This window comes from Callorhinchus milii, unplaced genomic scaffold, assembly GCF_018977255.1.
Source record: "Callorhinchus milii isolate IMCB2004 unplaced genomic scaffold, IMCB_Cmil_1.0 Scaffold6, whole genome shotgun sequence".
NCBI lineage: Eukaryota > Metazoa > Chordata > Chondrichthyes > Chimaeriformes > Callorhinchidae > Callorhinchus > Callorhinchus milii.
In genome coordinates this window covers 19,436,910-19,448,579 of record NW_024704747.1, presented here as the reverse complement: position 1 = coordinate 19,448,579, position 11,670 = coordinate 19,436,910, and the positions used below count along the sequence as shown (strand labels likewise).

The following is an 11,670-nucleotide window of genomic DNA, read 5'->3' as shown; positions in this document are numbered from 1 at the left end:
ACTACCGCAAGTCTGATTGCAAGGATTGAACTGGATTGTTCAAAACTTTACAATAATATCTTTCATAATAATAATCTTTACATTTGATACACCACCTTTTATGTCAGGAGGATATCTCAAAGCATTTCACAGGATCAAAACATACATCTTTGGGATTAGAGTTAACTTGCTATTTTTGATGGGATGTGTACTGTATTTAATGTTAGGTGCATCTGTGTATCTGTAGGCGTCAAGTGTAATCAACTTACTAATAACAAACTATTAATGTTTATATTATCTGCATAGGCTACAAATGTATGTAATATAAACACTGTGACATTTCTGCAAAGGAAAACAAAAATATCACAAGAATTAGTACACCTGCACGATGTATGTGAAGCAACATTAGAAAATAAGTCAAACACCAACAATTTCAAAGGGGCAACGATATCCCTATATTATAGGTCAATTGATAGTGCTCTCTGGGGCTCCAGTGTTAGCATTGTCCCCCTCATTCCCCGCCCCCACAAATCCCAACACGCGTGAACACAGGGAGAATATGTTACATTTTCCTTACAAAATTATTTTTGTGGTAATTAACATAAGGAATGCCTTAAGGAACACCGCAAACGTTGGCTTCTGATTCCAGACATGCACATTGATAGTGATCCAGTGCAGTAGAAAGACAGCACCTCTTTCTTAAATCATCTAAGTCAGATGACTTCCAACATCAGTCAGCAATTTTCCTTCTATTTGTGTGACCATTGCTTTTTTCCTGTGTTATTTACAGATAGGTTCACAAAAAAGTGGACCAATACAGAACAGTGCAGTCTGTTATAAATACGTGCATGTGCTGTCCTCCAAAGTAGTTTTTCTCTTACTCAATCACTCAAACAGATTGAAACAATCCTTTTAGCGTGTGGATCCCTCACGCAGCTTCACTGTGTGTAACCCACACACTGGGAATGAAACGGGAGTCTTATTGATCGAGGCGTGGGAGTATTATTGAGGGCAGTGAAGCCGGTGGAGCTCAGGCTCTGTTTTGTTTTGAATAGTTTGCGGTATTTTTAACTTTCTTGGCTCTGAACTTAAGACGCTGCACTCTGCACACACACACACACACACAAAATGCTCTGGAGTCACCCTCAATTGGCGTCATGTCCCGAAATATATCTTTGGAATGAAGTCATCGTATCCAAGACAATATCCCTCTGTGTACTTTGCATTTCCACGATGGGTGAGCAACTCAAGAGTTTCGTTGGCTGGGGGTGGGGTGGGAGGGGGTGGGGTGTTTTTTTTTCCATTTATTATTGAGCCAGCGGTAGATTTCGATAAACCGGTAACTAATTACAAAGCTTGTAAAAAAGCTTTGTTTCTTAAATTAAGAAGACTTCAGCGGCTTCACAGAGAGGAAAACAAAAAAATGTTTCCACTGTTATCGAGTTCAGCATCGTGTTATGTAGTTATTGCACTTCTAACGTTTAACTTTGCACCGAAACTTGAAGGTGTTAAGATCACCATACATTTGCAGAATGTGTTCGGTATCATTGGACTATTAGCAAATATATAGATAGCTATATATATATATATAGATAGATGCAGAAACCAACGAGTGAAACCCCAACGCTCCTCAAATGCATTTATTTTTACAGCGAACGTGGAAAGTCTGGAAGTTTGTTGCAAAATGTGTGGGTGCACTGTGACCAACATTACCAGTTTTTTCCATCGGCTTACAGAATAGAGTACATGACAACTTGACAACAAAAAATTCACATGGAAACTGCACGTGAATGCAATTGGGGAGGGTGGGTTGTGTGCGTGGGGAGAAATCCCCCCTTTCATTACCCTGATTTTTCATGTTATGTAATTTAATCATAAAGAATAATTGTATTTGATACAGCACCTTTCACATCAGGTTATTTAAAACTGCTTCACATGATTTGCTGTAGGGTGTGGTGACTTTATTTTATAGGTGAAAGCTGCAGCCGGTTTGCATGTAGCAATGTCCCACAGATAGCCATGAGGTGAATGATTAATTTTATTTGGGGGATTGCTGGCCTGAAAACTCCCTTCCTTTTATCAATAGTGCCTTGGGATCGTTAACATCCATCGGAGCATGCACAGATGGGTCCTCGGTTTAATGTCTCATCCGAAGGATGGCACCTTCAACAATACAGCATTCCCCAGTCCTGAGGGAGTTCAAATGAACCCACAATCTTCTGACTCAGAGGCAGGAGTACTATCAATTGATCCAGCCCTGGTTTGAAAGAAGAGGGAGCGAATAATCTGATGCCAAAAATGTTCTTCCAAACAGTCACCTAAATATGAGGTATGTTCAAATGCACTCACGGGTCAGTGGCTTTGAGTCTTACAGCGGTATTTGCCGTATCAAGGATGGTCAAACTTTTGGCTGCTGATAGCCAGAGAGCCCTATTTGAGAAACGTCTGCAGGCTGCATAATCAATATTTATGTGTTTCCCTTCCACAAACATAACATAATATTTATAAGTTATGGAGGGAGCGGGCAGGCTAAATTAAATGAAGGCAGGGGAGGTGGGGGGCAGATTAAATCAGCCCAAGGGCCGCCAGTTTGACCACCTTGCACCTAATAAACCATAATTGATGATGCCTTCACTTTACAAAATTGCCACTATTGTTTTTTTTTGTTTAGTTTATTTTGAGGAATAGATCCTGATGGGATGTGTCATTATCATGTATTTTAAAAAAAGTAATGACTGTAAAAGTAAAAACACAGAAAATTTCTGACACAGGTGGAAACCCATCACCCTGATTAAGAGTATCCAAACTGGACCAACAATTCCATGCATGGAAATCCCAGTTTGATTCGGATACTCTTAAGCATGGTGACATGTTTCCGCCTGTGTCAGACACAAGTCTGAACAAAAAAAAATGCATGCCATCTACTTGTGGAAATTCCTGTATCTGGAATCCAATAGGCATTTGGAGGGACACACTCTACTTACCAAATTCCCGAGTTTTAGCAAGAGCGTGTTGACAAGAGTCAAGGCTTGGGACCCCCACAGTGTGAGTTAGGCTGGTGCTGGAGTTTTAACAAGTTATATCACATAAGTTTGCCATTGAAAGCATTGTCCATCAAGCTTGCTGCTACTTGTCCAGCTAAAGCCATCCTACCTGTTAGAGTTTGGGTTTGTGGGGTTAACAAGAGCAAAGTGGGAATAATTCCAGTCCCCAGTGACTGGTAAAAATAATAAACAATATTGCAAAGAAAAACATTCCAAGTCAATGCTACATTTCGAGTTTGAACAGAGATTCGGAGAGATACACAGAGATTCAAAGCGATGCAGAGAGATACACAGAGATTCAGAGAGTTACAGAGAGATACACAGAGATTCAGAGAGTTACAGAGAGATACACAGAGATTCGGAGAGATACACAGAGATTCAGAGCGATGCAGAGAGATACACAGAGATTCAGAGCGATGCAGAGAGATACACAGAGATTCAGAGATTCAGAGCGATGCAGAGAGATACACAGAGATTCAGAGATTCAGAGCGATACAGAGAGATACACAGAGATTCAGAGCGATACACAGAGATACACAGAGATTCAGAGCGATACAGAGATACACAGAGATTCAGAGAGATACAGAGAGATACACAGAGATTCAGAGAGATACACAGAGATTCAGAAAGATACAGAGTGATACAGAGAGATACACAGAGAGATACAGAGAGATAAGAGAGATACACAGAGATTCAGAGCGATACACAGAGATACACAGAGATTCAGAGCGATGCAGAGAGATACACAGAGACAGATATACTGAGAGATACACAGAAACACACACATAGACATACAGAGAGCGATACATATAGAAACACAGAGAGAGAGGGGGGGGGGGGGGGGGGGGGGGGGTTAGAGAGGGAGGTGGGGAAAGAGACCAACAGAAACAGCTGTAAGAAAGTCCTCTCACCCGCGTCTACGCCTCGGGCAACCGGTTTAAATAATATATATATATGCACTTTATTTCTCTCTGTCCCCGCACCCCCCCCGCCGTTGCATTGCATCCCATCCCATTGCTGCCCTCCCCACTCGGGGGGGGGGGGGCGGTGACGGAGCTGTCCCGCTGTGTCTGAGCCGATGCAACTCACAAAGCCCCAAACCTGGTGTGCAGACAGACAGCGCACAGACAACACACAGACACACACACAGACAACACACAGACAGACAGACACACACACAGACAGACAGACAGACAGACAGACAGACAGACAGACAGACAGACACACACACACACAGACAACACACAGACAGACACACAGACAGACACACACACACACAGACAACACACAGACAGACAGCACACAGACAACACACACACAGACAGACACACACACACACAGACAACACACAGACAGACACACACAGACACACACACACAGACAGACACACACACACACAGACAACACACAGACAGACACACACACACACACAAACAACACACAGACAGACACACACACAGACAGCACACACACACACAGACAGCACACACACAGACAGACACACACACACACAGACAACACACAGACAGACAGACACACACACACACACAGACAGCACACAGACAGACACACACACAGACACACACACAGACAGACAGCACACAGACAGACACAGACAACACACAGACACACACACACAGACAACACACAGACAGACAGACAGACAGACAGACACACACACACAGACAGACAGCACACACACACAGACAGACAGACAGACAGACAGCGAGACGAGCAGCGTGAGAACTCCCTCGGAGAGGTGAGTCAGTGAGAACGAGAGCCGCCGGTGAATGCAGTTTTCAGAATGACTTCTCCCCCTCCGTGTGAGTGAGTGTGTGATGTGATGTGTGCGATGTGTCGTTGTATTTCATTGATATGCACTGCAATGTGCAGTGTTGTGTGTTGGTTGGTGGGAAGTGAGGGCTGACGTGTTATTAAAGCCATTGACTGCACACCTCCCCCCCCCCCTCCCTCCCTCCCTCCCCCTCCTCTTCCACACACCACTCTCTCCATCCTCTCTCCCTCTTTCTCTCCATCCTCTCTCCCTCTCTCTCTCTCCATCCTCTCTCCCTCTCTCTCTCTCCATCCTCTCTCCCTCTCTCTCTCTCTCTCTCTCCACTCTCTCCACTCTTGTCAGTGTTATCTGCAGTGAGGGAACCAGGCGATGTCGGCGACTGACATGATATGACATGATATGACATGACATGACATGATGTGACATGGATGGGTTTGCTGTCCTGGCGTCTGGGAGGTAAATACCACGAATCTGCTCTCTGTGTCACACGACTCCCAACGTTGGGATGTTTTTAAAACATTTTTGTTGTTGTTGTTGTTGTCTCTCGTCACTCTTCTCCCCCAAACCTGCTCCCCTCCTCGTTTCTACTTCCCCTCCACCTCCCTCCCTCCCTCCCTCTCTCTCTCTCATCCCTCCCTCTCTCTCTCTCTCTCCCCTCTCTCTCTCTCTCCCCCTCTCCCATCCCTCTCTCTCCTCTCTCCCTCCTTCTCCCCCTCCCATCCCTCTCTCCCCCTCCCATTCCTCTCTCTCTCTCTCTCTCCCTCCTTCTCCCTCTCCCATCCCTCTCTCCCTCTCTCTCTCGTGCGAAATCTGCCTGTCCGCCGCTGTGTGACCCGAAGCCAATCCCCCCCCCACCCGAGGCTGATGCAGTCCCCCCCCCCCCCACCACCCCCTGAGGGCTGATGCAGACCCCCCCCCCCTCTGGGCTGATGCAGTCCCCCCCCTCACCACCCCTGAGGGCTGATGCAGTCCCCCCCCCCCCCTGAGGGCTGATGCAGGTCCCCCCCCCCCACCCCCCTGAGGGCTGATGCAGTCCCCCCCCCCCCCCCCCCCTCTGGGCTGATGCAGTCCCCCCCCCCCCCCTCTGGGCTGATGCAGTCCCCCCCCCCCCAGGGCTGATGCAGTCCCCCCCCCCCCCCTGGGCTGATGCAGTCCCCCCCCCCCCCCCTCTGGCTGATGCAGTCCCCCCCCGAGGGCTGATGCAGTCCCCCCCCCCCCCCCTCTGGGCTGATGCAGTCCCCCCCCCCCCCCTCTGGGCTGATGCAGTCCCCCCCCCCCCCCCCTCTGGGCTGATGCAGTCCCCCCCCCTCTGGGCTGATGCAGTCCCCCCCCCCCCCCCCCCTGGGCTGATGCAGTCCCCCCCCCCCCCCTCTGGGCTGATGCAGTCCCCCCCCTCTGGGCTGATGCAGTCCCCCCCCCTCTGGGCTGATGCAGTCCCCCCCCCCCCCCCCCTCTGGGCTGATGCAGTCCCCCCCCCCCCCCCTCTGGGCTGATGCAGTCGCACAGTTGTGAATATAAATGCCAATAAGTTGCTCTGCAGTCGGGACAAAGTTGCCGATCGGGATGTAAGACACTTGTTTTATTTGCCCGTAATCGAGCCTTTGATTTTGACTTTGAAGCCCTCCGACCGGTGCGGGGCCGCTGCAGACCAGGGATTTGGGGTTTTTTTAAAAAAAAGAAATCTGTTCCACTTTATTTTCTTCCGCTTAAATAATGTGAGTGTTTCCAATGTTCCGCGTTTTGTTTCTGCGTCTTCAACGGGAAGAGTGTTTTGTGCATTGATGGAGGCAATGCTTCTACTGATAAGAGAGAGAGACACACATACAGACACACACAGAGACACACACACACACAGAGAGAGACACACACACAGACAGACAGACAGACAGACAGACACACAGACAGACACACACACACACACACACAGACAGACACACACAGAGACACACACACACACAGAGAGACACACACACAGAGACACACACACAGACACACACACAGACAGACACACACAGAGAGACACACACACAGACAGACACACACAGACAGATACACACACAGACACACACAGAGAGACACATACAGAGACACACACACAGAGAGACACAGAAACAGACACACATACACAGAGAGAGAGAGAGACACACACACACACAGACAGACACAGACACACATACAGAGAAAGTCTTTGTTTGAACACTGGACCATTCAATTGCACCTGAACTGTAACGCTGTGATGTGATGATTGCGCTCTCTGCTCCGTGTCTCAGTGCACAGGGAACAGAACGATTCAGCATTGGTTTGAGATGTGTGGCTTTGAGCAACCGACCTGTTCTCGGACGCAAATTAAGTGTGTGAGTGTGTGTGTGAGAGTGTGTGTGTAAAAAAAAATAGACTGCAAAAGGCGTGACAAGTTTTTGCCCTATCAATCATGTATTGCTTCAAAGTTCATTCGAAACACCTGAAATGCTTTGGGGGGGCTGTTTTGGGGGCTGCCCTTAATGTTCTGTTTTGCACTTCTCTCCCTCCCACCAATTTTGCACCAATTTTGACTTGAAATGCAACGCTTTCCATTTTCAAAGTAAGTGCAGTTGCAGGTGAAGTAACAGGTAACACCTGAGCTTAAGTAACCACCTTAGTTGCACGGTTAAGAGGCTTGCAAATTTTTTTTTTTATTTAAAAAAGATTGATCTCCTGATCTTCTTCAAAAGAGAAGGGATTTTCTCCAGTGTCCTGACCAACAATCTCCCACATAACGTTTGTCATTCACTTCATGGCTGTTTGTGGGACATTTGCTGTGTGAGAATTGACTACCTTGTTTGCCTACAAATAAAGTCACTACACTTTACAGTGGAGTAAATTCCATGAAGTGCTTTGAGATGTTTTGACAGCGTGATAAGGCTCTGTATAAAATGGAAGGATTATTTGTATCATTATAACCTAGTCCTATTAGTTGTCAACTAATAGGTGGTTCTGCTCCAGTCACTGCTTGTCTAACAGATGGATGTCATTATTGTCCCGACATAGTATTTAATGGTGCAAACCATGAAGATGAGTAAGCAAGACATCACAGCGATCCATATATAGATAAGCTTCCCATTTTATTGTACGATCGAAAGAGTATGTAAGTTTTACAATTTGATATGGGGAAGGTGTGTGTGTGAGAGAGAGAGAGAGAAAGAGATGGGGGGAACGAGAGAGATTGTTTTCTGTTTGTAGGCTTGAACATTTCAGCATATGCAGTATTCATTCTAGTGCCATTTTTGTTGGAGGTGGAATTGATCTTTTACAATTAAGCATGTATTGATTTCAACTTGGTTTGCATGTTTTTTTTCCATTCGCAGGCAGTTTGCTGCCTGCAAAATCTTGGCAGTAGCAAGTTTCATCATAAACCATACACTGGTGCCCACTTTCCCTCCCCTCCCCCCTTTAATTTGCCTGCATATCTTTTGTGCCATGCAAAGGGGGCATTTCCAGTTGATTTTGCTTCATACCTTGCTTGTCTCAATCTTGCCACCAAAATAAATGCAATAATAATAATCCTTACATTTGATATAGCGCCTTATCACGTTGTTGAGACATATCAAAGCGCTTCACAGAATATATTGTGAAATTAATCGACTGTGTATTTTGTGGGCAAAACACGGCAGTCAGTCATGCACAGCAGTGACCCACAAACATGGATTAAACTGAAGATAGGTATCCTTCTGTGCCATAATGTTCTATTTAAGTTTACGTTGCAGTGGGTCAGCTGATTCATTGGAAGTGTGACTTTTTTTTAGTAGCATTTTTGCCGCCGGCAATTAAATTATAATTGTCAGTTGAGTGGTTCCCAGTGGCCTTGCGAGGAGTATTTGTGGGTTCTTGGCTTACATTAAATTTTTGTGACACGGCTTCACTGCTTTTTGTGCCTTTTTTGGGTCACGTGGGCAAGCGGGTTTTGAAAACAGCAAGCTCTTGAAGAAACGTGAAATAGCTGTTGACTGTACTCAGGGTTCAAAGACTGAACCCAAAGTGTTTGCATCCAAAATAAACGGTTCTTGTTTCGCCATTTGTCCTCGGTTTGACTCGGATGATCGGACACTTGCTCCCAAGTGAACACATGAAACAAAGAGCAGTAGGAAAATGACTCAAGCTGCAGTGTTTTTGACAGTCAGAACGGGACTGAGGAGGGTTGATTTTTGTCATAGGAAAATGTGAGGGAGGGAACCGTTATTTGTTTTGTCAGAGAAGTTAACCCCTGGCTGGCAACGTAAAATAATTCTAACTAATTGCTTCAAAAGTTAGGTAAAGTGAAACTCCCTCTGGTTAAAATAGGCCGCTTGTTCACTAAATACCCATCGCCATGGCATTGCATTTACATATCCACTTTCCATTTGTAAAATGTAATTTGAAGTTTGCAGACAATGTGCCGACGAGATCTTTTTCAAATATCCCGAAAGCAAAAAGCAACAGCGAGAATTTCAATGTTGAGACTTGAGAGGAAACTTTTTTTTAAATCAATAAAGCAATTGTTTTACAAATCAAATAACGCTTGGAAATATGCTGCTCTTTGTTGCAGCTTGTTTTGTCCCTGTATGTGTGAATGGCTCGGAGCTCTGATCCTGTCATTTTATTCTGCTCCATTCCCATTTGATTCACTGTGTTCAACCTTGTGTTTTGACATGGACCGAAAAGAATAGTTAAAAGTATTCATCATCATAGCATTAAAAAATGATTTTTTTTCCAAAACCAATATCCAGCAGGATAAATTGTTCTTTCCTTTTTTTAAAAACCTTTTTTTTTAAAAGTCATCTTCCAACCCCTCTTGTCATCTCTCCCCTCCCCAGATTTTTTACCATAAAAAATTCATGAGCAGAATGTGGTGCATCTCTGTTGCACTCTGAGAACACTATCCTATGAAGGGCGCTATATAAATGTTATATAAAAGTTGATGTTGTGCATCTTAACTCTTCATATTCACAAATTCTACAATTATTTCGGCATTACTAGGTCAGTTACAAAGTCTCACCAAATAACTGAGTATCACTAGTTTGGGAATTAGTTTGTCCCAAACCGTCTCATGCGGCATTCCTCAGGGCTCTGCCCCTAGTTCCCTCCTCTTCAATATCTATATGCTCCCCACTTGGTGACATCGTCCGCAGACATGGGGTCAACTTCCACATGTATGCGGATGACACCCAATTGTACCTCTCTGCCTCCACCCTTGACTCCAGGACCACTGCTGTGCTGACAGAATGTCTGTCAGACATCAAGTCCTGGATGAGAGCTAACTTTCTTCAGTTGAACATCAACAAGACCGAGGCTCTCCTGATTGGCTCCCGTCAGCGCCTCCTCACCTCAGGCGCTGACAGCATCACCTTTCATGGTTGCACATTCCACCTTGCTAAGCCAGTCCAAAACCTTGGGGTCTTGTTCGACCCTCAACTATCCTTTCTACCCCACATTCGCGCCATAACCTGCTCTGCCTTCCCCCACCTCCGCAACGTCGCCTGGCTCCGAAACTGTCTCACACCCTCATACACGCCTTCATTACATCGAGGCTCGACTACGCAAACTCACTGCTTGTCGGCCTCCCCAACTACTCCCTCCACAGGCTGCAGATCATCCAGAACTCTGCAGCCTGTGTCCTCTCCTGCACTAGACTCCGTGACCCTATCACCCCCATCCTCGCCCAACTCCACTGGCTTCCCATCACACAGAGGATACAGTTTAAGTTCCTGGTCCTCACCTTCAAAGCCCTCCATGGTCTTGCTCCCCCCTCGCTCTGTGACCTCCTAACCCCCTACCATCCTGTGCGCTCCCTCCACTCAGCGGGCTCCGGCCTGCTTCACGTCCCCCACCTCGCTTGTCCCACTATCGGCGGGCGGGCTTTCCGTCACTCTGCGCCCACCCTCTGGAACTCCATCCCGCAGTTCCTCCACCTCACCCCCTCCCACACCACCTTCAAGACCCACCTCAAGACCCTCCTCTTCGAACGTCCTTTCGATCTCCCTGCTTCCCCCCCCTCTGCCTACCCCCGTCCTCCACCTTGACCCTCAGCTCAAGTCCGAAACTCTGTCAGTCCAGTGCCTTGGGACGTCCTCCCGACGTGAAAGGCGCTACACAAATGTAATTTTGTTGTTGTCATCTGCTTGTACTTCAGCTTGAATTGCTCAACTCTAACCTGCCTTTACCTTGAAAACCATGACAGTCGATCTGTTTGCTCACTATACCGAAGGTTCTGATTCTGCACAGGTGCGGACACCACGAGCGCTTAATGTTTTGTGGCTATGATTTTGGAAATTAACTCTGAAAGGGGAAGAAGTAAACTGTAGAATAAATGGGTTGTTTGGAGCTCGTTCTTTGTGGGCTGAGCTTGTTGGTTGTGTAACTGTGAAACATGCAGTTTGTGTTTCGTCCCTCAATGCTGCTGCTCCAAACCACAGTGTGTGTGGGTGTGTGCCTCTCAATGCTTCTTTCTGCTCGTGTTTCAGTAACTTGCCGAGGCTAACACTCCGATACAGTGTTGGGGGAGTGCTCCATTGTCAGAGGTGCCATCCATCGTATGAGAAGTTAAATTGAGGTCCTTTCTGTCTGTTCAGATAGAAGTTAAAAATCCCATTACACTGTTCAAAAAGAGTAGGGAGTTTCACCTGATGTCCTCTCAGCTTAAAAAAAACACTTAATTACCTTGACAAATCGACTGCTGCGTTCACCCCCAAAATATGCAGTGACTACAATTTGCAGTAAATTACAAGGCCAGTTTGGATGAAGAAGGCCCTTTGGCCTGTCTGATTTCATCCTTCCAGAATACCCATCCATTTGTCCTCCTATCATAGGATCAGGCTGCTTTTTAAATGAGACCCAGTG

The 11,670-nt window shown here is 46.3% G+C and overlaps 1 protein-coding gene across 2 annotated transcripts in view; it reads left to right on the top strand.

Moving 5' to 3' along the window:
* The first annotated feature begins 4,732 nt into the window (after positions 1-4,732).
* The window catches only part of LOC103182909 (diacylglycerol kinase beta), a 175,823-nt gene continuing 168,885 nt past the window's right edge, over positions 4,733-11,670 (top strand). Inside the window, exons 1-2 of one of the 2 annotated variants that reach the window (XM_042336191.1) lie at positions 4,733-4,782; positions 5,161-5,274. The gene's annotated coding sequence lies outside the window, so the exon portion shown is untranslated. Of the gene's footprint in view, positions 4,783-5,107; positions 5,275-11,670 lie in introns of those variants that run through there. The other variant, XM_042336192.1, reaches the window with a different exon arrangement.